The 26,328-nt window shown below is 46.1% G+C and overlaps 1 protein-coding gene across 17 annotated transcripts in view; it reads right to left on the minus strand.

The window, feature by feature from the left end:
- LOC135917129 (uncharacterized) overlaps positions 1 to 26,328 on the minus strand; it is a 677,883-nt gene that overhangs the window by 464,796 nt on the left and 186,759 nt on the right. For 3 of the 17 annotated variants that reach the window (XR_011508061.1, XR_011508058.1, XR_011508059.1), the window contains exons 1-2: positions 14,574 to 14,672; positions 2,941 to 3,047 (exon numbers count right to left, since the gene is read on the minus strand). The exons of 10 other annotated variants lie outside the window; for them this stretch is intronic. The gene's annotated coding sequence lies outside the window, so the exon portion shown is untranslated. Of the gene's footprint in view, positions 1 to 2,940; positions 3,048 to 14,560; positions 14,673 to 26,328 lie in introns of those variants that run through there. 4 more of the 17 variants (XR_011508057.1, XR_011508055.1, XR_011508056.1 and 1 more) reach the window with 2 other exon arrangements.

Below are 26,328 nucleotides of genomic sequence, written 5' to 3' on the forward strand. Positions count from 1 at the left end.
CGCCGTCTAGTGCGGTGGTGCATGGCCTACGGGCTTCTTTGACACCTACTGAGCACAAATTCATGATCACCGCTCATATACACGCTTCCCATGGCACTAGCTCTCGTGTTTTCGAGAATACGTGCCCACATCTTGAATTGGTGAGACCATATTTTCTCTTAGCGTCCGGTATTAGAAGCATTTTTTTTCTATGAACATTCTGCTATCATCTGTTACTAGGAAGTTGATTAAAAATTAGGAAAACAGTTACTGTGCAAAAAAAAAACATTTTTTTTAATGCAGCCAGTCTTTGCATATTCATTTATAGTTCAGATGCTGTTATATGTTCATTTTTCACTAAATCATTTTTAACAACTTTGTAGTAACCAGTGTTACTAGAAAGTTGATTGCAAATTGTGGAAAGTTACACCTGTCCATGAAACAACACTGTCTTGCACCAGCTATGTTCACTGAATAATTATAACCTTATTGAATAATATTCATGCATGTTTTGTAACTTGGGTTATGTACTTTAAGAACATAATTATTTTTATTACCTTCCTATTGAATCGTGTTTTTAAAAAGTTAAAATAGTGTGTCTTAACTTTCTAGTAACTTTCTTTTTACATACTGAAGTTAGAAAAGAAGTAACCAACTTTCTTTTGACAAACGTTACTAAAAAGTAAAAGTCAATAGGATGTTACTAAAGTTGATAGGATGTTGATAAAAGTTCTAAAGAAAGTAAGGAAGCATTTTTGTATGGGTAGCCAGCAAGGGGGAGAGGGCATGCGGCGCCAACGCCGCATACCCTCTCCCCTCACGGCACACCTGGCGCGCCATCGCTGCAGCAGGAGTTCCCTTTCCCTTCGTTCCGAGAGTGAGAACGATGGTGAAGTGGTGTCGCGATGATGTCCTCTACCCGCCCGCAAAAACAGTTGGCGTACAAGGTGTTGCGTGAATGGATAAATTTTATCCACTGCACCGATATCCCCAAGGCACAATCGTTTGCTCGTGCGGACCTTGTCATAGTGGGGTAATGTGTAAGATTTCTGTATAATGCGGAGAAGCGTACGAGGGGCAAACAAGACACTGCATTAATGTAGGACTATTACAGCATTTAGTGCTTCGGTAAAGAGTGTAATTCCCACTAATCTAGTCTTGCAGTGTTGATCGTGTGGTTGCTCACCGCCTTTTGCGAGCACTGGGATACTATTTATAGGCATAAATATCAGACTCCCCGGGTAGTGATAGAAGCCTATCATGTAGGCAAAGAAAAAGAAAAGTATGTTAGCCGAACATTACACTGGTTTGCCTCACAAAGAGTTTACGCTTCCGCAGCAGATATTCTCCGAACTTCAGCTCATTTAGAAGGCTGCGGAAAGCCGAACTGCGTGTGTTTGCGTGCTTGTTTATATTTGTGTGAATCAGTCAATAAACCCTTCAGTTACGAATCAGCGCTTCTACTGTGCTTCGCTTGTCGTATGCGTCCTCGTTTTCGCCCGCTGTTTTATTTGAAAGTGGGAGTGAAGTTTCACTTGTCCTCGTCGTGTTTTTAGTGTCCCGCGTCCACTATTGCGCGTGACTTCATCATGATCAGAAGTGTTAACAACTGGCCCACGTCGCAGTTTAATTGCAGTTGATGCCTCACACTTAAGTTTGTAATTAAAAATTTATTTCCTGTCGGCCGACACGTACGCAAAGGGAGTCACGGCTATTTAACACTTACTCTGCGATACCTATCAGTGTCTGTGTTAAATTCAAGCAAAGCATACGTAAGGTGTCTGATCGCCCCGGCAATGAACACCCAAGTGATATCTCCGAACGATGCATAGATCCCTTGCTCAGGTAACATTCCGCCAAGCTCCCAACCTATGAGTTGAGTTGATATCACACCTAACCCGCCCAGACTATTCATTTGCGTCGCGACTGAACGAGACGACGAGAGCTCGAAAAGCTTATCGGCATCTCAAGTTCCTGTCGGCGTATCTGCGCGCCACTCAGCTATTGTGAGCAGCGGTCGACAGGACACGAGGCAGGGCATCGTAGCGTCGACGAGTTGTGGGAGCGTGGGTGGCAGGCTTCTCATATTATTACCCAACACCCGCGTCAGAAGTTCTTTGGTGATTGGGAGTTGGGTGTTGGAGAAAGAGTTTTACGCTGAAGCACTGCTAGGCTGTGTGAGGCCTGCGCTTTCGTGGAAAACCGTTCCAATTTTACGTGGTCACGCATTATTATATAAAGTTTAGCAAGGTAGCTTTGTGGCCCCAGTACTATTTGCGTACGCATTCGTGACCAAACCTAATATGTCTGTCGTGGCGACAGAGCAAAGAAAGAAGAAAAAGAAAACACTTTTTTCTCTGCATCGGATGGCCGCAGCAATGGTGTCATTATGGGATCAGGTACGTTGCAATAAAACGTATTTAGATTAACTCCGGTGAAAGGACACAGGTTCCGCAACTACAAATAATAGCAAGCGATACCCATTGCTGAATTCAATGTCCAAGAAATAATTTCATTGCAGTTGGTAGGGGCATTGTCGCAAAAGTCGACCTCCCTGTGCGACGCAGTGTGCCCTATATTACATTTGACCGCTTTGGACGGCATGGAAGTTACGGCGTGTTTGCTTGAATTTTATGTTTTACAACGCCCAGCAGACAACGTGATATATTCAAAAACTCGTCGAAATATGTTCTGATTTTCGCGAAGTGACTTTTTCATTTGAGAATCGAATGGAACGGGACAGTATTCGAATGGTTATTCGAAAGTTTCGAGTATTTGCACATTGATGGTGCCTTCATGCATGGCATATCGCTAAAGCTGTGCATGCGGACGGAAAAAAGAAATGAAGCTTCTCATCCGATTTTTCTATTCTGAAAGAACACAGCGACAACCATTTTCGCACTCATATAATAGCTCATTCCTAAATTACGGAATTATATTTAAGTATTCTTCTCTCTTTACCTACTGCCGCCAGATTCATGGCTGGTCCTCCGTAGTGGTTTCAGGCATATCCATAGGCAGTAAACCAAACCGTATCTTCTAGCACACGCTTCATTTTTATGGTTCCTCTGTAAATGAAAGCCACAATCACAGGCTCGTTTGAAGCCTACCGTAGCTTTTCTGTTACCTCTACCAGCATTACAACAAAGTGTCACTCACCTAAATACGCAATCAGTATAATCTTAACTATATCCCATCTGTTACAAAACGACGTCCGATGCAGCAGGCGGCGCATTTTAGAGCATAACAGACGACACTTAGACTGCAAGGTGGCGTTGACGCGGAAATAATCGGCGAACTAAAGACCGTTGCACTTACAGGTATTTGTTACACGAATTTCTTTCATGTGGGTGCCGCAGTGCAGTAGTAGGGCGCTGTTGTTTACGGGCAGCTTCTCGCAGCTCATATTACACGTGACTGTACGTAAAGTCTTTCTTTGTGTGCCCGAAAACAAACTTGGCGTTGTAGTCGCCTCATTCGGGATCATAACGCACTTGTGTGAGCAAGCGCGGTGAGCTGCTGGCCAATTAGTAGCACCGACTGAGCTTCGAGCAGCTTTCGCGGTCCGGGAATCTGCATCGTAAAGTTACTTCAGCATGCATATTCACGCCTAATTTGGGACAGAGCCACTAAGCCTAATAACCACGCGCCACTCCCTTTTCACGACTCTCCTGCATTATATGTCCAAGAAAGATCATTTGTTGCAGAAGCTCGCTCAAGCACTGCTATGCTGTGTGAGGCCTGCGCTTTCGTGGAAAACCGTTCCAATTTTACGCGGTCACGCATTATTATATAAAGTTTAGCAAGGTAGCTTTGTGGCTCCAGTACTATTTGCGACCAAACCCGATATGTCTGTCGTGGCGACAGAGCCAAAAAAGAAGAAAAAGAAAACACTTTTTCAGGTACGTTGCAACAAAACGTATATAGAAGAACTCCGGTGAAAGGACACAGGTTCTGCAACTACAAATAATAGCAAGCGATACCCATTGCTGAATGCAATGTCCAAGAAATAATTTCATTGCAGTTGGTAGGGGCATTGTCGCAAAAGTCGACCTCCCTGTGCGACGCAGTGTGCCCTATATTACATTTGACCACTGTGGACGGCATGAAAGTTACCGCATGTTTGCTTGAATCACAGGTTCTGATCCCTTTGCTGGCGAAGAGCCTGAATTGCCAGTGCTGGATGCGGCGACGAAACTGGGCCAAGTAAAGGCACATTTTTTTTATGAGCCAAGGGCGAAATCTCAATCGTAAGTGCCTCGGCACTTTGTTTACTGTTTTTTTTTCTATATGAGTACTTCTATATATTTATATGTATTGAAATTGAAGGCTATATTCATCCTTCAATTTACCTCAAGAGAGAGAGAGAGGAAAGGGGAAAGGCAGGGAGGTTAACCAGAGAAAAAAAAATCCGGTTGGCTACCCTACGCTGGGGAGAGAGGGGAGGGGGAGGTAAAGTGGAAACAAAGTAGAGATAAGGAAAGGAAGGAGCATAGACACACAATCACAATCGGTCACTGTCACCGAACACTGTCATCGCACAGCACACTGACACTTGTAGCAACATTAACATCTGTTCAGGCTACAGTCGCCTGTCCAGTTCTGTCGCCCTCAAGAACCGCAACAGTGCCCTCGTCGCCCTCTGCTGCGATGGCTTGTGATGGCGGTATCTGAAAATGAGTTCCTCTGTGAGAGGTCTGTGGTCAAAACGCGCTATCGCGGTTGCAAGTGATTGTCTCTGTAAATTATATCGAGGACAGTCACAAAGAAGGTGTTGAAAAGTCTCTTCGTTACCACAGTCCTCACACGAGGCGTCGTCGGCCCATCCAATTCGGTAAGCGAAAGACTTGGTGAAAGCCACCCCTAGCCATAGGCGACAAAGCAGGGTAGCTTCGCGACGACAGAGCCCAGCTGGAATACAAAGGCGTAGGGAGGAGTCAAGCTGGTGGAGTCGGTAGTTGTGAAAACTTCCAGCGTTCCACAAGGATAACGTGATGTGACGGCTGATCATTCGAAGTTTTCGAGCGGCATCGGTCCTTGATAACGGTATCGGCTCCTCTTCGTCCCCTTGAAGAGCCGACCGAGCAGCGTTATCAGCGTGTTCGTTCCCTATGACTCCGCAGTGACTTGGAAGCCACTGAAATGTCACGTGGTGTCCTTTCTCAGTTAAGGTATGAATGAGTTCTCTAATTTCAAATACGAGTTGTTCGTGTGGTCCGCGCCGTAGGGCCGATAGCAAAGATTGCAGTGCAGCCTTGAAGTCACTGAATATAGACCACCTTCGAGGTTGTTCTTGGTTGACGAGACGAGGTGCAGCGCGAAGGGCTGCAAGTTCCGCGGCCATCGGTGTCGTTGGGTGACATGTCTTGAAACTGATGGTGGTGGCTTTCGCTGGGAAGACCACGGCTCCAGAGGAACACTGGAGAGTTGCCGATCCATCAGTATAAATATGTACGTGTTCGGCGTACCTCTCGTGCAAAAGAAGCAGAGTTAGTTGTTTAAGAGCTGGTGATGACAGCTCAGATTTTTTCCTGATTCCTGGTACGGTGAGGTGCACTGCGGGTCGAGCCAAACACCATGGAGGAATCGATGGCTTAGTTGCGGGGGTATAGCCTGATGGGAGGCAGGTGTAATACTCCGAAATCGTAGTACAAAAGGCTGCCTGCGGCCTTTCTGATGGTAGTGTTGCCAGATGGTGGGAACAGGCACGGGCAACGTGCCTAATGTGCACTCTCAACACTTCTACCGCAATGTGTGTTTATATAGGTTGGTCCTGAGCAATCGCAATAGTCGCTGCTGTCGATGTGCATTTTGGCAAACCGAGACACACCCTGAGAGCCCGAGCTTGAATAGCCTGTAGAGCACGAAGATTTGTCTGGCAGGTGTTGGTCAGTACGGGCAAACTGTATCTCAAGAAGCCCAGAAAAAGAGCCCTGTACAATTCCAACATTGCATGCACTGACATTCCCCAAGTCTTTCCTCCCAGAAACTTGAAAAGTTGGGAGATTGCTGTCAGACGCTTTTTCAAGTAGGTAACGTGCGGGCTCCATGAGAGATCTCTATCAATGATTATGCCAAGAAATTTGTGAGTCTTCTCATAAGAAATTATCTGGCCATTTATTGATATGGCGTAGGGTGTCATTGGTTTGCGAGTGAACGCCATCAGTGCACATTTGTCTGATGAGATTTCAAGACCTTGGTTGCGGAGGTATAGAGCTGTTAGAGTAGCAGCTTTTTGAAGTCTTGCACGTATCTGAGGACGTGTCACACCTGAGGTCCATATACATATGTCGTCGGCGTACATTGATATCTTGATCGCTGCTGGCAGATGATCAACGAGACCAATGAGTGTGAGGTTGAATAGGGTAGGGCTTAGTACACCGCCTTGAGGTACACCTCGGTACGTGTAGTGTAGTGCGGTTTTACCATCACCGGTACAGACAAAGAACGATCTCATAAAAAGGTAATGAGAGATCCATTGGAAAACTCGACCACCTAGGCCAACCATCTCAAGAGCATCGAGGATAGCCTCGTGAGATACGTTATCGTATGCCCCCTTGACATCCAAGAAGAGAGCTGCAGATAATCTTTTGCGTGACTTTTGAAGCTGGACGTACGTAGCGAGATCAACAACACTGTCTATGGAAGAGCGATCTCGACGAAAACCAGCCATGCAATTCGGTAGCATGTTGTAGTGCTCCAGGTACCACTCCAAGCGGGCAAGGGTCATCTTTTCCATTATCTTTCCCACACAGCTGGCCAGCGCTATAGGGCGGTATGAGGTGGTTTCAAGTGGGGACTTGCCTTGCTTCAGGAGAGGGACCAAGCGGCTTATCTTCCATTCTTCGGGAACCATGCCATCCTGCCAAGATAAGTTGTAGAGATGTAACAGTTCTCTTCGTGCGCCATCACTCAGGTTGTTCAAGGCGCGGTAGGATATTCCATCTGGTCCCGCGGATGAAGAACGCCTGCATAGAGCAAGAGCCGCTTCTAGTTCCTCCATTATGAATGGAAGATCCATGCGGCCGTCACGTGAAACAGGGATGCGACTGGGGGCTGGAAAGCCTGGACCGGTTGCTTGGCCAGCGATCCTTGCACAAAAGTCTTCTGCAACATCAGCCTCTAGCCGCCCCTGGAAGAGCGCCAGCGCCTTGAATGGGAAGCGTTGTTCAGGGAAGGAACGTAGACCACGTATGGTTCTCCAGATGTGGGAAAGTGGCTTTCGGGGGTCTAGTGACTGGCAAAATCTTGCCCAACGTCGAGATGCCAATCTATCCATGCGACGTTGAAGTTTCTTTTGTAGTTGTCTGGCTGTCCTAAGGTCTTCGATGGACTTTGTACGCCGGTAACGCCGCTCCGCACGACGACGGAGCGCACGAAGTCGCTCCAACTCTATATCGAATTCCGTGTGCTTCGACGAAACCGTGACCGTGCGCGTGGCGTGTAGTATTGCAGACTTGATTGCTTCCTCTAATCCAGAGGACAAGCCCTCTCGACAAGCATCCTCCATGGTGGAAGTAAAAGTGGTCCAATCAATAATTCGAATGGTGTTCCGTGGGGTGGGACTGGACATTCCTTTGATGACAAGGTATGTGGGAATATGATCACTCCCGTGTGTCTCGATATCCGAAAACCATTTAACATATCTTGTGAAAGTGCTGGAGACGAAAGCTAGGTCAAGACAGCTGCCATAATTCATGCCTCGTATAAACGTTGGGCTGCCGTCATTCAGGAGTGAAAGGCCGTGGTTACAGGCGAAGTTTGCAAGTCTTTGCCCTCTTGCATTTGTTTTTGCGCTTCCCCATGCTATATGGTGCGCATTAAAATCTCCGATGATGACATATGGGGCAGGGCACACAGACAAGATGTTCGTTAATCGTTTGGGATCAAAGATACTTGAAGGCGATATATAAACGCCTACAAGTGTAAACATGAGTTTGCCCTTTTTAATGATGAGGCAAACGTATTGATTTTCATCATGAGGCGGAATCGGCTGGCGAACATAGGTCAGTTCTCGACGAATAAAAACGATGAATTTGCTGCATGCATTAGTTGTTGCGGATATAACAGCTTCGTATCCCGATAATCTGACTGGTTTTGACACATTAGGCTCACAAATGACAATGATTGGGAACAAATTAGTATATATATACTGACGAAAGTCCGAAAGGCGTGATTTTAGTCCTCTTGCGTTCCACTGTATGATTGAGGCTGCCTTGACTTCCTCTCGAAACGATGGGCGATGGCTGGCCATGTCTCTATTCGAGGGACTCAAGTACTGGGCTCAAGGCGTCCAGTACCTTCAGTGCATTTTGAGCAGACGTAGTTTGAAGGTTCGACAGAATCACTCGAATGGCATCTATGAGGGGACGCAGCATTGAAAGGACTTGATCTGCTTTGGGCGTGGCATCAGCGGCAGGAGTAGGCTCCCGAGCGGGCTTGACAATCTGTAGTTCTGTGGGAGATTGCTGGCTCGGAAGCGCAGGCCATTCTTCTTGAGACAAATTCCTTTCAGGCGACTTCCATGTGCTGTTCAGCCCCTTTTTGGCCTGATTGGAGAATGTGGGTGCTACACTGGAGGTGGCCCTCTCCTTTCGCGGCTCTGTCTTTTTTGAGGAGGTTCGGTGACGCCGACGCCGACGCCGGATCGTTGCAGCAGCCTCCCTGTGTGTCGAATTGTCCCGAACCATTTGCTTGAGAACAGCGACCTCTTTCTTGATGCGAGGGCAGTCCCTAGACGAGGCAGCATGGGAACCATTATAGTTTCCGCACTTTAGGACAGTAGCCCGGCACGTCTCCTCCGCATGAGGTTCAGCACAACGGGGACACAGTATCGAGTTTGGGCAGACACCCTTGACATGTCCTAGCCTAAAGCACTGATGGCATTGAAGAGGCCTTTGTACGAAGGGTCGAACAGGGTGTCGGAAGTGACCGACTTTGACGTGTGTTGGTAAGCAATCTCCTTTGAAGATCAGTTTGACGCAGCGCGATGTTCCAAGGCGGCTCACACGCGTGATGACAACACCCTCACTGGCTGGTTTGACGAGGATAGGCAAGTCCGCGTTGGGAATGGCGACATCGATGTCATAAATGACACCTGCTGTGGATGCGTCATCCATCGGGATATATGAACGCACTTTGATGCGCCCTAGCACCGAGATTTGCTTCAGTTTTTCGAGCGCACTCCCGTTGGTAACATCGATTGCGAGGACATTTTTGCGAGTATTTATCCGAATGTCCTTAATTTCATTCGGCACGACCCCTTCCAAGAAAACAGATAGTGCTTGCCTGTTTAGCAGTCGGAGGTTGTTTGAGGGCTCCTCGGGCACGAACACGATGGCGTGAGGCCAGCGTTCAGGCCTTAACTTCAGAGTCGCCGTGCTCGCTTGCGTTGATGGGTTCGCGTTGACAGTCCTCCTTTTGGCCCTCTTTCTGCGGACAGTGACGAAGCTATCATCCGATGAGTCTTCATCCGACATCGAGTATAATTCAGTGTCCTCGGTGTCACTGAGCACGCTTCCTCTCTTCCTCGTGAGGGACGGCCTTGATGACCTCTGGCCAGGAGGGCCTCTGGAAGGCTCCGCGTCCATGGCCACAAAACCGGGAGCCGAGGCACCAGGAAATTCCGAAGAATTCGTCGGAAACCAGAGAACACAGATAGAAGCGTTCCAATTTACCTCAAGCTGCAAGATTAGAGACTACGGTGCAGCGGAAGAAGCTAAGTATATAAAAACATTTATTTTTGGCCACACGTAATGATGTGAGTGCCTGTATACCGCCAGTGCAACTGCACACACTTCGCTGAAGATTGACAAAACTCGTAATGACGTGAGGAGCAGCTGAACCCGCCGGCTCCTGCAACAAATGATCTTTCTTGGACGTATAATGCAGGAGAGTCGTGAAAAGGGAGTGGCGCGTGGTTTTTAGGCTTAGTGGCTCTGTCCCAAATTGGGCGTGAATATGCATGCTGAAGTAACATTACCATGCAGATTCTCGGACCGCGAAAACTGCTCGAAGCTCAGTCGGTGCTACTAATTGGCCAGCGGCTCACCACGCTTGCTCACACAAGTGCGTTATGATCCCGAATGAGGCGACCACAACGCCAAGTTTGTTTTCGGGCACACAAAGAAAGACTTTATGTACACCCGGCCACAAAAGTTTACGGACCACAGGATCTCAGAAAACGCTCAATTCCCGACCAGCCTGTAGCAATAGCCAGTAAAATTGTATGCGGCAATGTTGTTAGCATATCCTAGTCGAGGTCCTAGATGCAAATACCAGGCTGCGTTGTGAGGTTACCTAGATATTCAGCTCTTTGTCAGATTTCATGGTCCGTAATACTTTGTGGCCGGGTGTACAGTCACGTGTAATATGAGCTGCGAGAAGCTGCCCGTAAAGAGCAGCGCCCTATTAGTGCACTGCGGCTACGACATGAAAGAAATTCGTGTAACAAATACCAGTAAGTGCAACGGTCTTTAGTTCGTCGATCATTTCCGCGTCAATGCCGCCTTGCAGTCTTGGGGCACTTTTCAGCACGGGCACCCTGTTGAAGCCTATAATGTACGCGACTGTACACACCAGTGATAAATAATTTCCTTAGCTGTGAATAAAGTACAGTATCGAATAGTTTATCGTAGTCTAATTCAGCTTCTGCAAGCACAAGTTACTTTTGTTGTCGCTATAACGACGCTGCAAGGAACCTCTCGTAGGGTGTGACGGTTCTAACCAAGTTTACCGACCTCATTCTAACCGCAAACAACTCCATCGCATTCCTTTCCGTTATACTATTCACCGATGCAAGGAAAATAAGAACACTGAGATGTTCGCTTCACTGGTAGAGATGGGAATTGAACCCAATACTACGGCATTCCGAGATCTTGTTCGACAGCCACAACGGGGAGGTGATGGATACCGCAATCAAATGAAATTCCGTCGTTACTATTTAGGTCAATTTACGAACAATATAAACGATCTAGATACAACACACATGTACTCTCCTCTTAGTTGTTATAATCCCAGGAGGAAAAGGATGTTGCAAGGAATTTTGAGAAGGTCAGTTAGAATTGTGCAGCATGAAATACCAATAAATTTTCTCCAGAAGAGAGTTCAGCATTGCCTTCGGCTCCTCTGTTGACCCCGCCCATTGCTGTAAATTTGCAGGACAGATGACAGTTTTGATGCGTACTTCGGTGCTTATATTAGCGGAGAAGCTGGAACACAGTCAGAATCACCAACTTTTTTACTCATCAACTTGAAGTAGCACTTTAGCGGCCCACAGACATAATTATATTCTACATTGCCTGTGTCCACTGCAGAACTATTTTGAAGGTACGCCTGCCGTGCTATGCGAACACGCTGAACTAAAGAGAATACAGCGGTGTTACAGAGGTCTTGACCTGCTTTCTAAACGTCCTAATGAAAAGCAACTACGCTTGCATCTTCTCTCTGTCGCATCGGGAAGCAAATAGACGTAGCAAATTCAGAAGCAGTCTGGGAAAAACCTGTACAATTGTAATGGGTGCGCAGTTTTTCATTTCGGTCGTGGCTGGCGCCATTGAAGTATGAACGGTGTTAATCAGCACACCCAACGTACTTTCTCTTACGTTGTCGAATTACTTGAACTTCTCTAATGGCTCTCCGTTTCTCTCACAAAGGTTTCCAGAGGCAGCCAAACATCCATATGTGAACTGAGAACCCGGCATAAAATTTTCAGTTTTCCAAATTGGAAATGGGAAAGTCGAGTGTATGACGCTACTGTGGCAGTATAATAGAAGAATTCGTTAGAATTTTATGTGTGCTGTGGTTAGGACGAAAATTCGCGCCATGGCATAACGACGTATAAATATCACGTCTGCTTCAAGAACTTATCGTAAAACAAGAAGCCATTTTCTTGTTCATGCTTATAGGCACTGGAAGCGTGTTATGCAGGCTGAACTAATATCTGTTAGTATTAACAAATACTTCAAGGAACAAAGAAAAATAAGCTAACTTTAAGGGCACCTAACCATATAGAAAGAGATCAGAGTTCACTTAGCGACTAGCGACTCAGTTTTTCTTGTCTCTATAATTTAATGCACTGCTTATAGACAGCATCGAACAAATTGAGCCCTTCGAAGAGCGAGTATTACTCTCACGATTGTGTACTTTAAGCAGAATGTAGTAAAAACTTGCCCCAGGCTACTGATCAATACTGAAGGGTGTTTAAGATACAGCACTGAAAGACCCTACTTTCTCAGTAAGTACCGAAACGCAGCCTGTGCAGAAGTAGTGGACGATCGGCCTAAGAGCACGCTTTCTAAGTGATCTTTGTGAAAATTAAGAGCTTCGCCATGAAACGCCACAAGAACGCAAACGAACGGGTCTTCCATAGTTCCTCCCTTAGAGGATATGATGACAGAGCTACTTGTAGTCTTTCTTTTTTTTTCAATTTGGGTGTATCTCATTTGGTGGCTCAGAACTTAAGAAAAAAAGTTAATGTTACGATTATTTATTGGCTGTAATACAATGAAGTGAGTGGTTGCATTAACAAGGCGCTACTGTTTGATAAAAAAAAAATACTGAGCATCTTGAGCAACGGCTTATCGCAAGTTGGCCTTTAGTCAGCAATGAGAGGGAGAATCAACGCCCGGTCGTAAGTTATTGACTCTTAAAAATGCGTCTTCCAAAATTCCATCCCGTAGGCATAACCCTGTGTCACCTAGCGCAACTTAATTGTCCATCATCATCATCATCATCATCATCACTACCACCACCACTACCATCATCATCATCATCATCAGCTGGCACGGCGGACTTAGTTGTCCGCCGTGCCATAAGTACTTCTCACAATCTCGAGCCGACTATCACTGAGGCAAAGCAGCGGCCGACCTAATTGTCCGCCGTGCCATAAGTACTTCTCACAATCTCGAGCCGACTATCACTGAGGCAAAGCAGCGGCCGACTTAATTGTCCGCCGTGCCATAAGTACTTCTCACAATTTCGAGCCGACCATCACTGAGGCAAAGCAGCGGCCGACTTAATTGTCCGCCGTGCCATAAGTACTTCTCACAATCTCGAGCCGACTGTCACTGAGGCAAAGCAGCGGCCTACTTAATTGTCCGCCGTGCCATAAGTACTTCTCACAATCTCGAGCCGACTATCACTGAGGCAAAGCAGCGGCCGACTTAATTGTCTGCCGTGCCAGAAGTACTTCTCACAATCTCGAGCCGACCATCACTGAGGCAAAGCAGCACGACGACGAGGCGGCCTGTGGGAAAGCTCGCTTACTCCAAGACGTTGGCTTTCGCTGGGCGAAATCAGCGCCGGCAGTGGACAGGCGTCACAATGTTCAGCGCACGAAAGGTCCAATGCCTGCATGCTCGTACGCGTGCGCTGACACTCGCACGTGCACGGACGGACGCATGAATCGTGTAGTTGAGTGGCGCTATCATTGCGACAGTGACTGTTGCGTAGGGAAGGAAGCTGCAAGGTAAGGTTCCGGCATCGCTGGCTTAATCACTCGTGTTGCTACGGCAACGTACAAGTTTTGCTAGGGAAGCTCCACGTGGTTGCCTTCTGGTCTACGGTAGAGGGAGTCGGCTCGTAAGTATATCCCAAGTGAAACTTACTCCACGTGGGTGAAATACTTTTTTTTTCGTTGCCATGTACATTTGCCAAGCATATAAGAGTCTGTATATTAAAAAAGGATACACTGCCATGTTTTGTTCGTAAATTATTTACTCCGTGCTTGTGTTTCAGTAATTATTCAAAGTTCAAGACTTACATTAAAAATGTAGGCAAGACCTGTTACTCTTAAATTTATCGTTATCGTTTTTAAAGAGACAACAAACGTTGCTGCCTTCCCTTACGCACTTTGACCTTTACAGACGGTTCTTTTTTATGTTCCTGCTATTTTAGAAGTTGCCGCTATATGAAAATGTCCTCTCCCTCGAGTTTCCCGTCAGGAGGTAAGAGTGCATTCACAAAGGACATCGTCTTGATGCTTTCAAGTTCTGAAGGCTCGATACGTGCAGCTGAAGACAAGTTAATGAAGGTACCGAATGAGGTATTGACGGGGAATGTTTCCGGAAACCAAATTCGCTGATTTACTCTGGCACGCAAACAGTTGACAGTTTTCGTGATAAGGGTAGACATACGTCTTTTTCTTTGACGCATGCCCAAAAAGAAGTTGCAACGAGGATATACTCGCGATACATAAACGCCGCTCGAGGTTTCCAGTATACATCCTAACCTGGAAGCAGACTAAATTACCCGGGAGAAAGAAAAACAAGGCAAGACGACACTGAAGAAACTAATGAGAGCAGCATTCCGGGCAAGTTGGTAATCCATTGCTTAAATGATATTGCGCGACATAAAAACGACATGGACGGGAGAGAAGACGACCCACCAAGCGCTTGGCGTGTTGTCTTCTCTCTCTTCCGGGTCATTTTTATGTCACGCAATATCATTTAAGCAATGAAGAAACTATTGTTCAAGCGAGAAAGGCTTATCCGGAAACGTCAAGTGATGTACAAATTTAGGAGCTCAGCGAGCTAGCGATGTACAACGTGAACTAAATGACATAGAAAGTTGGGTTGCTTACCCGGGATGCTTACTTTAAATCAATTCGGAAAACGGCGACAACACGAAGGGAACAAGACCACACAAGTGCTTTCTGTTCGCTTAAGTTTATTAAGAGCAGCATACGAAAGAAGCATATCATTTACGCAAACGTGCCGTTTAAAGACTAGGAATAGATCAGCCCGCAGCTGCGTCTCACAATAAAATGCAGAAGTAAAGGGATGAGATACGCAATTATCCTGCAACCTTTGTACACAAACAATATTGTACAAGCTCAAGCGCTTTCTTTATTACTGTGCCTTATGATAATTTTAGTTCGACTGAAAAAGAAAAGAATACTTGTTGCCGCACTCATTAGAATCGGCTAACAGCTGCGAAGTACGGGTTCCCAGTCACGTATTGTGCTCACGCGACGGTCATTTACGCCACTGCCAGCGTTTTCAGTGAAGGCTTTTACGCTGGAGAGTGGAATCTAGTGAACGACGCCAACGACACACGAAGAAAAAGGGTTTCAGTGTTTAGCAAACTAACAAATGAGCTGGCGTCTCTATTAATCTGACTTCCCCCTCGTAAATGGACGTTGTGGTTTACGATCTTGTGAATGCCTAAATCAGCGTGCTATGTAAACAAGACAGTCTGTGTTATAGGTTTTCACATATATCCATGTTTCCAGTGTTATTGTTTTTTTTCACTGTTGTCTCGCGTTCTGTTTTCTCTGGGCGTACTTTTCTGCTGGCGGTTTAGCGTTTTCTTTCTCGTTTTGGCCGGAAATAGAACGGAGGAGGCAGTACGTGGAGCGGTACATCCATTGCCTTGAGAAAAACATGGCATAGACCGGAGCTAAGCTCAAGCACCGGGTTCACGACACGGCCCACCGGACTATCGTGACCTGGTGCCTGAGCTTTACCCGATGTATACCGCCACGCACGGCTACATGAAATGGGTGCGCCACAAGCTACAGAGAAGTTGAGAAGATGGCGTGTAGTAAGCACATTTCAGTAAACGCAAAAGTTAAAACACTTTGTCGCACCGACTCACACGAATGCGCGAGATCTACGATTTTTTTGTGTGTGCAAGGATTAAATGCCCCACTTCATGACTTGTCTTCTGACATCCATAGCCTTGGCGTTGCTGGCGTAATCTCTCTTTTCTGTGCGGCTCCACTATAGGTTTGCAAAATAACCGGAACTCCGGACTCACTCAGCGTAATAAACTAGATTTGCGCCAAAACCACCCGCACAACAAAGGAGACAGCAGGGGCGCTTGCTTCAACCGTTTAATGAGCGTAAAAGCATCCTACATATTTAGCCTTCGCGGCGGCCGCATTTCGATGGGGGTGAAATGCGAAAACACCCGTGTACTTAGATTTAGGTGCACGTTAAAGAACCCTTGGTGGTGGAAATTTCCGGAGTTCTCCACTACGGCGTGCCTCATAATCAGAAAGTGGTCCATGGCACGTAAAACACCATATTTTTTTAATATATAACCTTCACAGACCCCTAGTGCATGGGCACGCCTAAAGAGCATCAAGTAGATTCGGGTAAAAATACACGTTATTTGAGTGAGCGCGAAATAAATGTCTGCTCGCCCTCGTACCGAAAAACAGATGTGTCAGTGAAGCAATTTGAGCCTGCTTTTCTAATGTAAAAAGCTTCCAAGGTTTCACGTGCTGTTTCCTGCCAGCCTCTACCCAAAATTCTCACATCTCGGAGCCGTGGAATACAGTTGGTGCAAGCCCTGCAGTGTTTTACTAGCCATTCGCCATCAATATTTTCTATATTTTTTGCATGTTCCAATTTCTGAAAATTTGTGGCCCCACGAAACGTTCAGTTCTCGACATCAGTCCTGGGCGCTAAGAAGCATAAGGTGCACCTAATTATAAAGAAACATTATGGGATTTTACGTGCCAAAACCACTTTCTGATTATGAGGCACGCCGCAGTGGGGGACTCCGGAAATTTGGACCACCTGGGGTTCTTTAACCTGCACCTAAATCTAAGCACACTGGTGTTTTCGCATTTTGCCCACATCGTAATGCGACCGTCGTGGCCGGGATTCGATCCCGCGACCTTGTGCTCATCAGCCCAAAACCATAGCCACTAAGCAACAACGGCGGCTGCACCTAATTAATGACTAGCTGCAACTGAGTACGTCGGGCCGCGAATTTTCATTAGTCTGCTTACTCGTTACCGCTTTTGGCAATGGATGTCGCCAAAAGAAGATTAATGAGATTGGCTATCAGCTTTAGAGGAGACAACAAATGGAGCAATCCCTAAAGGCGATAATGATTATGATGATGTGGAATCAAATTACCCGACTACTGCAGCCAGTGATAAACACCCTGCATTGAAAGGCCATGAGCACAAAGCTGGATGGCTGTTTGGCACTGGCCTACTATAGAAACGATTTTGGCGTGCTGAAGTGATTTGCTGATAGGTGGCGTCAAAGTAACGCACCTGCGTGTGGATCTTGGGTGCAGTACGTTATTGTGTGCAAGTCCTGGCATGCATTTAAAATATCGTTTCAAGTGCCTTGACCACGACCACAAGCAAGTACACACACACGAGCGCTTGTGTGTGTCCACTCAGTTGTTCACGTCGTCAATGCGATTAAAACAATCTTAAGAATACGTCTTATACCAATGAGGCCGTACGTCAGCGCTTGTCCCGGTACATACCTTACCTCTCAAGTGCACGCTCTGCTGGCTGTTTAGTGTTGATAAAAAAAATGAGCGCATCAATTAAACTTCCATGTTTCTCCGCGACGGCTAAAATCAGCATTGTTTCACCAACCGGCACCCTGTGTTTACATTGGTTATCAGGCACTATTAGCAAGCATTGATGTAGCAGACATTGTACACTGTTGCACAGATCGCTTCTTCGGACACCGTAGACTCTGTTTTCAACCTCTTTCCCAATTCATTGCCATGTTTTTTTCCGAATTTGTGAAATGAGATGGATAACCGATGAAAAAGCAGGGCAGTATGACTTTAAGCAAGGGCGCTGGTTTTTGTACTGTTACAGTTTGGTTCAGCTCGGATAAATGGTGTTTATTTCGTGTAACGTGTAGAAAGTGTAATCGGTGCAATAGGAAAGAAAATATAAGAACGGCAGACTCATGCGTGAAAACGTGTGTTCACGAGATCCTGCGTTGGCTTTCCAGCGCAAGACAGGTCCGGATGCGATCAACACCAGTTATCGCAGACTTATCGCATTTCATTGGGAAAAGCAAAACTGTCTTAGACCTCCAAGAAGCGCGTAAGCGCAGTTCCGAATAACTTCTATGGGCCTATGGAAATACCCATTGAGATTATGCGGAACAGCGCGTGAATTATATTTTAATCGAAACTCATAGAATTATACATAGCAAAATTTTAATATAATAATTTGAGCAGAATATTCTAGGGTGCGTAACGCAAGTAACGAATTGAAACCGGGTCATTTACTAGAAAATAATTTCGTAGTAAATACCAGCCTCTTCGCTGTATGAAGGGGCAGGACGTGTGTAGAGTAAACTACTGATGATCATTTGCAATGTGGGTAACGTGGTTTAAATCATCGGTTACGGTCATCAAAGAGGTATGACGTAATAATAAGTCATTTCTCTCGCATTTACTTCTAGATAGGCGCTGATTCTTTTTTTCTTCTTCAGGTAACCGCTGAAAGGCCTACGAATACAGGGATTTAACGTAATGGAATATCTGTCCGTAAAATTAATGCACCTATCTACGCCGTAGTTTCTAACAAAGTCGACGTTAGGGCGAAGTTTCTAGGGAACAATTGGCGCCAGTTTAATGGCGTACACGCTAATAGCGGCGCAAGACCATGCGAAGAGGCTGGTGGCGGAACAACGGGAGGATAACGAGGAAGAATACACGGGGGATTGCTGCGTGTGTATATTAGCCGATTAAATTATTCGAAGTAGACCCCGCACCACGTCTTATAGAATCTCTTGAAAGGCGCTCTCTGTGGCAGGGTTTCCTTGTGGTGCCGATGCCTCAATACTGCGGGAAACAATGAAGACCCGCGAAATCTCTTGTATCGCAAGGCAGCCACATCTGTTATTGTCGATGGACGCATCCTGAGTGTGCTAAGTCTCCACGTGGCTTTAAAGCTTTTAAACGCCGCAGGGATAGACACTGCTTGTCTGCGAGTATCATCGTAAGAGCGAGGCCAACAATGCTGCCCTTTTCAACGCCTCTGCATTTGGCTGCCAGCATTCTCGCTGAGCTGTGAGCTATTGAGAAGGTAGACGACACTTATTTCGTCAGGCTACAAAGGAGGTCATGCGCAAATAACAGCTGTTCTTTGCACACAACAACGGAGGAGACACAGAGAGAAAGGATGGTGATAGCTTACCCCAGAATCCCGTTGCTCTATTATGGCGAATTCTCACTGCGGCTTGAAGAACGCTACAATGAGATTACGCGGCATTCGGGTGCGCCTCAGGAGAATAAGAACGAGGTTTCCAAAGAACGCGTAGGAAAGGAGCTTCTCTTTCTTCTTCGAATTCACGAGAATGAAACAATGCCTACGTAGGGGCTTCATATTGGTGGACGATAGGAAGGACAGATTGACGAATATTGTAAGGGTTGTGTTTGAAACGGAGTGGTAAGTGGTGCCACCATGCTCTTTACTTCAACCAACTAAGAGAACAGGGGTAATTGGAGATCGCCGGGAGAGGTCTTCTTTCTGCAGTGGATGCGAAACTAGGCTGATGATAATGGCACAAGGTAGTTAGTTGAGCAAACGCTCGTTGCTCCTCTCGCAATGCTCCTTCTTGCCAACATCTTGCAGGGCAGCTTAGCCTACGGCTCTTGCTAGCGAGTCTGGAAAAGTACCCGACTGCATGTCCGACTGTATGGAGAGGGAGGACTTGTCCTTTGTGCGTTACTTATTTTTTCCGCGATGACGCTTCAACTCAGAGATATCAGGTGGAGGGCGATAAGCGGATCAAAATTAAAGAGCCGTTCTTTTGGCATTGTATTCTGGGTGCCTCAGTCCACATCTCTCTCTCTCTCTCTCTCTCTCTCTCTCTCATATATATATATATATATATATATATATATATATATATATATATATATATATATATATATATATGTGTGTGTGAGTTTCAGCGGACACTCTAAAAATCTTTAAAAGTTGCCTGTTGCAGATACCAGAATTCTACTCCTTGAGCTGGTCAACTCGAAGCGGCGGCCAACACTTGTATTAAAGTGGAAAGTTGGGCGGGTTGGTATGCATTCATATTGGGAACAGCGCGAACAAGACGACGACGGACACAGGACACACAGGACCGCGCTCGTCCTGTGTCCTTTCACTCCGTCGTCGTCTTGTTCGCGCTGTTCCCAATATGAATGGACAACACTTGCACAAAAAAATTGAGATGCAAAATCAAATAATTAATAAAAGTTCACTGATTATATTTTTAACTACTTACATTATGGCCCGTGCTGCAATTTAGAAATTATAGCCATGGAGTTCGCAAGGCCGATCCACTTGGAACGAATTTTCTATACGACACCAGTTTCGAGATACAAATTCCCGAACTTTGCGGAGAAATGCATTGGCGTTCCAGTTAATTTGATAACAAAACGTCGTTTTGTGCACTGAAGCACACAAGGGGGGTAGGAGATCGCAAGCCTTTGTAAAGAATTTTCAGACAATGAGAGTTGATGCTCTACTACATTCTTGCATCTCTGAAGCTTTCAAGGCGATGTGACGTTGCCTGACTTAACAGGGCACGTGTTATTGGCTGAAACGCTAGCGTCGCCTAACGGCGCACAAGCGAAGCAAACTGAATGTACAGCCGCAATCATTAGGAAATGTCTGGGTACACGTGATGGTTATTCGGTAGCGAGGAATTGTCTTTTTTTATGACCTTTCGTACGGGAACCGTAAAAAACCTTGCCCGACACTATGCATCTACGTGCACTAGGCCGCTTCATTGATGCGAATGTCCCAAACAAAAAGTAACGCACAACATCGTTCTGTCGCGAGTAGGTCAATTTACCACGATGTAAAAAAAAAAAAAAAAGGTGTGGCCCAAGCCATGCGCCAGACATTGCAGTACCATCTATATCGAGGAAGAATTCCCTACGAAGCCGCTTTTTTGCAACGGCACTTACTGCAGCAAGTTGTGGCCCGCAACTCCAAAGGAAATCACTCTAGCACACATGCTTATTCCCGAGCAAATGTAAATGCTCAGTCTTCCAAATCCATGCGTAACCTTCCTCAATGAGCCACGTACATGAATAGATTACAGTGTAAAAGCACATGCAAAGGATTATAAGGCAACTCCAGTAATCTTTTGTTTTTCACTGTTCTCAGCAAACTTTTAACCCTTCTCTTCTGTGGATTGCAATCCCGTGCTTGGTGTGCGCGCAAGAAACAGCACTTTGAAGATCCCGCGATGCAACCATGTCAGACAGCCCAGTCGGCCATGCCCAGAAAATGAAGACGTCAGCATGTGTCTCGTGCCGCCATACGGTGCGGCTGAATATCATCTGCCCAGTGCGCTTCGACATGTCCAAATCTCACAGAAGCCGCGTGCCTTATCTCATTAACCAATACAGGTAACCAAAATGTGCCTCCAGCAACGTGTCTCAGCAGGTATACCGGTCTTCTTGAATTTTGAAGTCTTCTTACGGATAGTTTCCGTGTCCTTCTCCTTGCACTATCATTCTAGTTGCGCTCTTTTATCGGCTATAGATCACGAATGATTCTCGCGTTTTTGAACAGGTTCACTGAAAAAAAAATGACAAAGTAAAATGCAGCCAGCAGCATTTCTGCTCACTCGCTGGGTGAGTTATGGGCTTTCGATCTTTTGCTTGATTTGCCTAAGTCCTTCACTGCTTCGACGAAACACCACAGAAGATGGAAGGCGACTGCAGCCGGTCTGCACCTCTGTGATATCGATGCGACGTGTGGAAGTTGCCTCTACATGACGTCACCGAGCCATCAGGCGCACCGAGAAAACAGCAGAACATTCCCCGAGCGGAATGTGAACGAGAAGTATGTCGATTTTGCTTCTTCTTTTGCGAACCTACACAACCGTGTCGACAGATGATCACGTTTTCCTTCCACTGTCGCGGAGGACGATTCCGGCGATAGGAGAACGAAAGCGTCGAAACAAAGAGTCGCCTGCGATGTCTCTTTTTTTTCGGTTGGACCACGATATATACCGTGTAGACTCGTGCAGGGGCTGCACTCGTGTAAGGGCAGGATGCTCTCTTTATGCGAGTGCAGTACGTAATTGAGTGTACACGGCATTGCCTTCGGGCAACGCGTTCGTTACAACGCACGAATCTGCATAGGCAGCTTGGTGCGTTTACAGGCTGTAACTGGATAGCTTCTCTCACTACAAGCTCTTTGTAGGGTCAATGGTGCATGCTGTCTTCTCTACGGACAATCAAATACCAACATAGATGGGTATATCCCGTTGTGTTCGCCATCTAACACAGAACGTCCCTTTTGTTTGGCTCCCGCGTAATTGTGTCATACTGCCAGCTGCTTTCTATGTCGACATATTAGCTGCGTTTTGGGCCCAAATAATTGGCCCTGGGCCCCGGCCGTGATGTCTCATTATGATGTGCGCGCTAAGGGAATAGAGACCAAGTCCGAGGCAGCATAATTTCGGTGAGGGCAGGATGAAAAGAACACTAGTACACCACCCCTATGTGCATGTTTGCCCTTTAATTACTTATTTGTGGAGCATCGAATTGTGCGACGCTTACATTTTTAGTGAATTCACCCCCTTCTTGCGCCTGAAAACTATTGTTTGAAATATAAATTACGTGTGTGTTTCTCTTTCACAGTAACTCAAAATTATGAGAAAAAGAAAAGCCTCTGCTCTTAAAGGAGACTTTACCTTAGAACGCCTTCAAATTTGACCGAAGTCATGCGAACAGATGTTACACCCAAGCACTTCCACCAAGATGTTACGTGGAGGCAGACACAACAGGGTAACCTATTTACAATATATTTACAAGGACAGCACGCACTGAACCATATGGTCGACTGCGCGCGCCAGATCAAAAGCGCCTTCTTCATCGACGTTCCTCTAGAGGGATATTGCCGTAACAATATGTTATTATGCGAAAACCAAGCTGAAGAGCGAGTTTGAAATTTACACCAGCAAAGCGTCGTAATTTGCGTGCTCACCCAGCACAGTTCTTAATCGGTCATATTGGTACGACGATCGAGCTACGTTAACTACAGTTCTGATTCGGTAGTTAGAGGGCTGGAAACGGTAGCCGTTATATTTTGCTCCGATGCCGGTATACTACGGCGTACCTTGTCGGTGTCGCCACGGAGGTGTACGAAGCAAGGCCTGTGTCGCTAATCGAATCTGCTATGCAGAACGCGCGAAAACGTAGTAACGTTTGTTTGCTGAAGGCTACCACACATAACACCCCATTGCAAGATGTGGTAAGCCCAGAAACATTCTAATGCATTGAAAAAAAAATGAAAGAGATACTAAGAAAAAGAACACAAAATAAATACACAGAAAGAAGACGTAAATTCTGTGCGTCATATCTTCTCAACAGGTGTGCTTGGTCACTGCACTGTATGTTTTTATTGTATTTGCTTTCGCACTAATTCGGGTACCCTCTTTCCTTCTCTTCCGTTCAACTCATACAGCCGTGCATGGTTCAAATAAAGACAGATCTGCATCACCATACAATTTTATTCTTATTCAAATTGGCTCCCTTTATATGCTGATTACTCGCAAAGCATTCGCAGCACACAAGGCTACCGGAAGCAAACCTAGCAAGCTTCCTGCATCTTACGTAATTTAGGAACATTCGCGAGTCTTTCTGCAAGAGCTACGCCATCGGGCGCAACCTCTTCCCACTTTCGTCATTCATCGGCCGGTTCGATGACTTGCCGAAAATCAGTGTGCCATTCTGTTTCACAACAACAGCCACACCCTTTGCAATCGACACTGAAGAGGACCATTTGCCTAGAGTGATACATACGCATGTTATCCGAAACGCTGCCAATAGGATTAATTCAGTGGATGCAATTATTGGCGAGCTTCATTAGCAAGACTTCCTACGGAACTAATTACGCACGCTAATTAATCGGTTTAGGCGCGCAAGACTGTGGAGGTACTCTTCGGTGGCGCCAAGCGCTTCGAGGGGGTTGATTATTTATTCGGGGCAAAACATTCCAGTCGACGAATGAAACGATGACCTCCATTATCAGGGGGCGAAACAAGAGGAACCTTAATTGAAAATAGTCCTCCTATTGCTTTGTTTCTTGTTATTTCAGCCTTACCCGAGGCAAATAGAGGCATCTAAAAGAACGGAGCAATATCTCGCAGGATTGGTTGCTAGGTTGGCTGATGAGTTTGGCTTCTCTGTGACACGAAGCACAGCTTATATATACTACAGGCGCATGTGCGGTACTGCTTCACTTTTCGTCTTTCCTTTTAATAATGACGGCACCATATGCGTCCTAAAAAAAAGTGTATTTTTATATTGACTCTCGTACCGTCTCTGGTCATGAGCGGTATATACTTTCTGTCTGTTAGCAGCGCTTTATCTATAGATTCTGTCCTTATGTCCAAAATGTTCAGGTTTTTCCACATAGCAAACGTTTGGAAATGCAGTTCTTAACTTTAGAAGCTCAGAAGCTTGGGCGAGCTTGTATGATGACATGTTATAGCTGTACAGCTAGAAAAACTAACACATGAAGTAAAGGTCATGTGGTCATGTCCCTTAATTAACTCACGTCTCCGTTTTTACTGGCGACGCAGTTCTCCCTTCCAGTGTTTAAGTACGTCACAATCAATACAAAGGCCGCCAGTCAATAAAGAGGTACTGGCATTGCATTTTCGACTTCTCATTTCGTTTTCCGTAAGTCAAAGACCTAGAGCTTGTAAACCTATAGAAACGCGCAGGGACCGAGCTCAAGTTAATGTAGTGGGATTTCTACGATCAAGTTTCGCATTTGCTTCCAAGGAGGTGTGTGTCATGACATCATGCCGACGTCAAAGTGATCACGTGGTGTCAGAACATCGAAACGTTTTGACATTCGGTCCAGCTATGTCGGTGATCTGTTAATGCTGCTATACATCTGGTGAAGCGCAGTGAGCAGCAGCTTAGCCGACCACCTTGTGAGCCCGAGCGAGTGTGGACACGTCACGGTGTCCAGCTCCAAGCTCACTACATCTGCGCCGTGGCGCCATCCCTCGTACGACTTTTGCTCGCATCTTTGCTGCCGCCTTTTGATGTCAGCCAGTTCTACGACCAAACCCTCGTGCCCAGTGCGCTCTCAATATGGATAACCAAAACCTATAGGTCCCCACGTAGGCCTGTGTGATCATACGCGAATATTGTCCGTAGCATACGGGTATACCTGTCATTTTACATGTGAAAAACGAGTGGGCCTCACTTTACACGCCAAACGTTTTCTGAAGGTAGTATGTATAAGGAAAATAAATAGCGGCATTTGACATAAAACTTCCCCAATTAGTCCAGCCTCATGCGCTGGACGCTCTCAACTTTGGTCCATGAAAGCAGGGGACGTATTCTGCAACGATCACTTTCGCCGGCAATGTCCACTCCGCGATAGGATTGCCGTCAGGCTGATTGGCTGGTTGGGTAAACTCGGATCAGCTGATTGGCTGGTCGAGCATGACCTCACGCGAAGGCGATAATATCTCCGAAGTGATCGTCGCAGAATACGTTCCCAGCAGACGGTATACAGTGGCTGTCATTCGCTGGCAAGCGCTTTTGTTGGCGTTCGTACTGTTCAGTGAATTCGGAAGAATTAAAAATAGTGCAATGTTCGGATCAGTTAGCGGCACGCTAATGGGGTCGCACATTTGAGCAGGCAACCACGGGACCTTGTCTTGACGCTTCATACGCTCCACTGCTTCGCACACTTCATAGCCAGATTCGAGTAACTGTCGATTCTCTTTGCGGAAGTTCTAAGCATCACGCAAACGTAGAGTGTTGTAGAGGCGCACAGATAAGAAGGCACGGAGCAGTGCGAGCTTTTTCGGGTGGAACTTTTGCCGTCTGCAACGCTTGGCGGGAGAATGTGTTCGGATCTCGGAGGACGCACGTACTCGTGCTTCACGGGGGTCGCAAATGGCCGTCGCTTTGGGAAAGCGCTGTTGTCGGCTAGTGAAATTACTTACCGCTGATTCTCGCATCGCGCGGTTTGTAAAAAGGATGCCAAAAAGTTAGTTAATGTAGTTTAGTGGACCCTAATGAATTTCAAGCCTGGATATGGGTCGAGAATGGCGAAGCAGTTGGTGAGGCCCGTGGCTTGTTGCAAGGCAACAAGCCATATTGGCAAGCAGTTACTACAAAGGAACTTTTCTCTTCAATCATTACTGAAAGCTTTTGTACAAAATGAAAATAAAAATGAAGGGAGGTTACTGCGGAGTGAGTAAAGTATCTAAGAAGTTCTACCTTTCTTGCAAATTGGTTTCCCATATTTTTCCTCTCCATCTGTCCTTCACTGTGGGATAGCAAAATCAATTTTTACTTCTGCCTTCCTTGCATTATTCTTTTTTTTTCTTACCTCCTTCTCTCTTTTTTTTTTCTCTACGGGAACGTTCCATATAACATTCCCTTTGCTCCGCATGCTTTCTGAATAATCCTCGCGGAATCTTTGCAACTCATAAAAATATTTCATATAATTTTCGTAAGACTCGTATGGAAAACGTATAGATTTACTTCGATTCATGTACGCTGCAGTAATTCTAGGGGCACAAACAAAACCAATGAAACGTTCAGCGTATAGTGAACGTCTCTGTGCAGTTTACTTTC

This window comes from Dermacentor albipictus, chromosome 8 (assembly GCF_038994185.2).
Source record: "Dermacentor albipictus isolate Rhodes 1998 colony chromosome 8, USDA_Dalb.pri_finalv2, whole genome shotgun sequence".
Lineage (NCBI taxonomy): Eukaryota > Metazoa > Arthropoda > Arachnida > Ixodida > Ixodidae > Dermacentor > Dermacentor albipictus.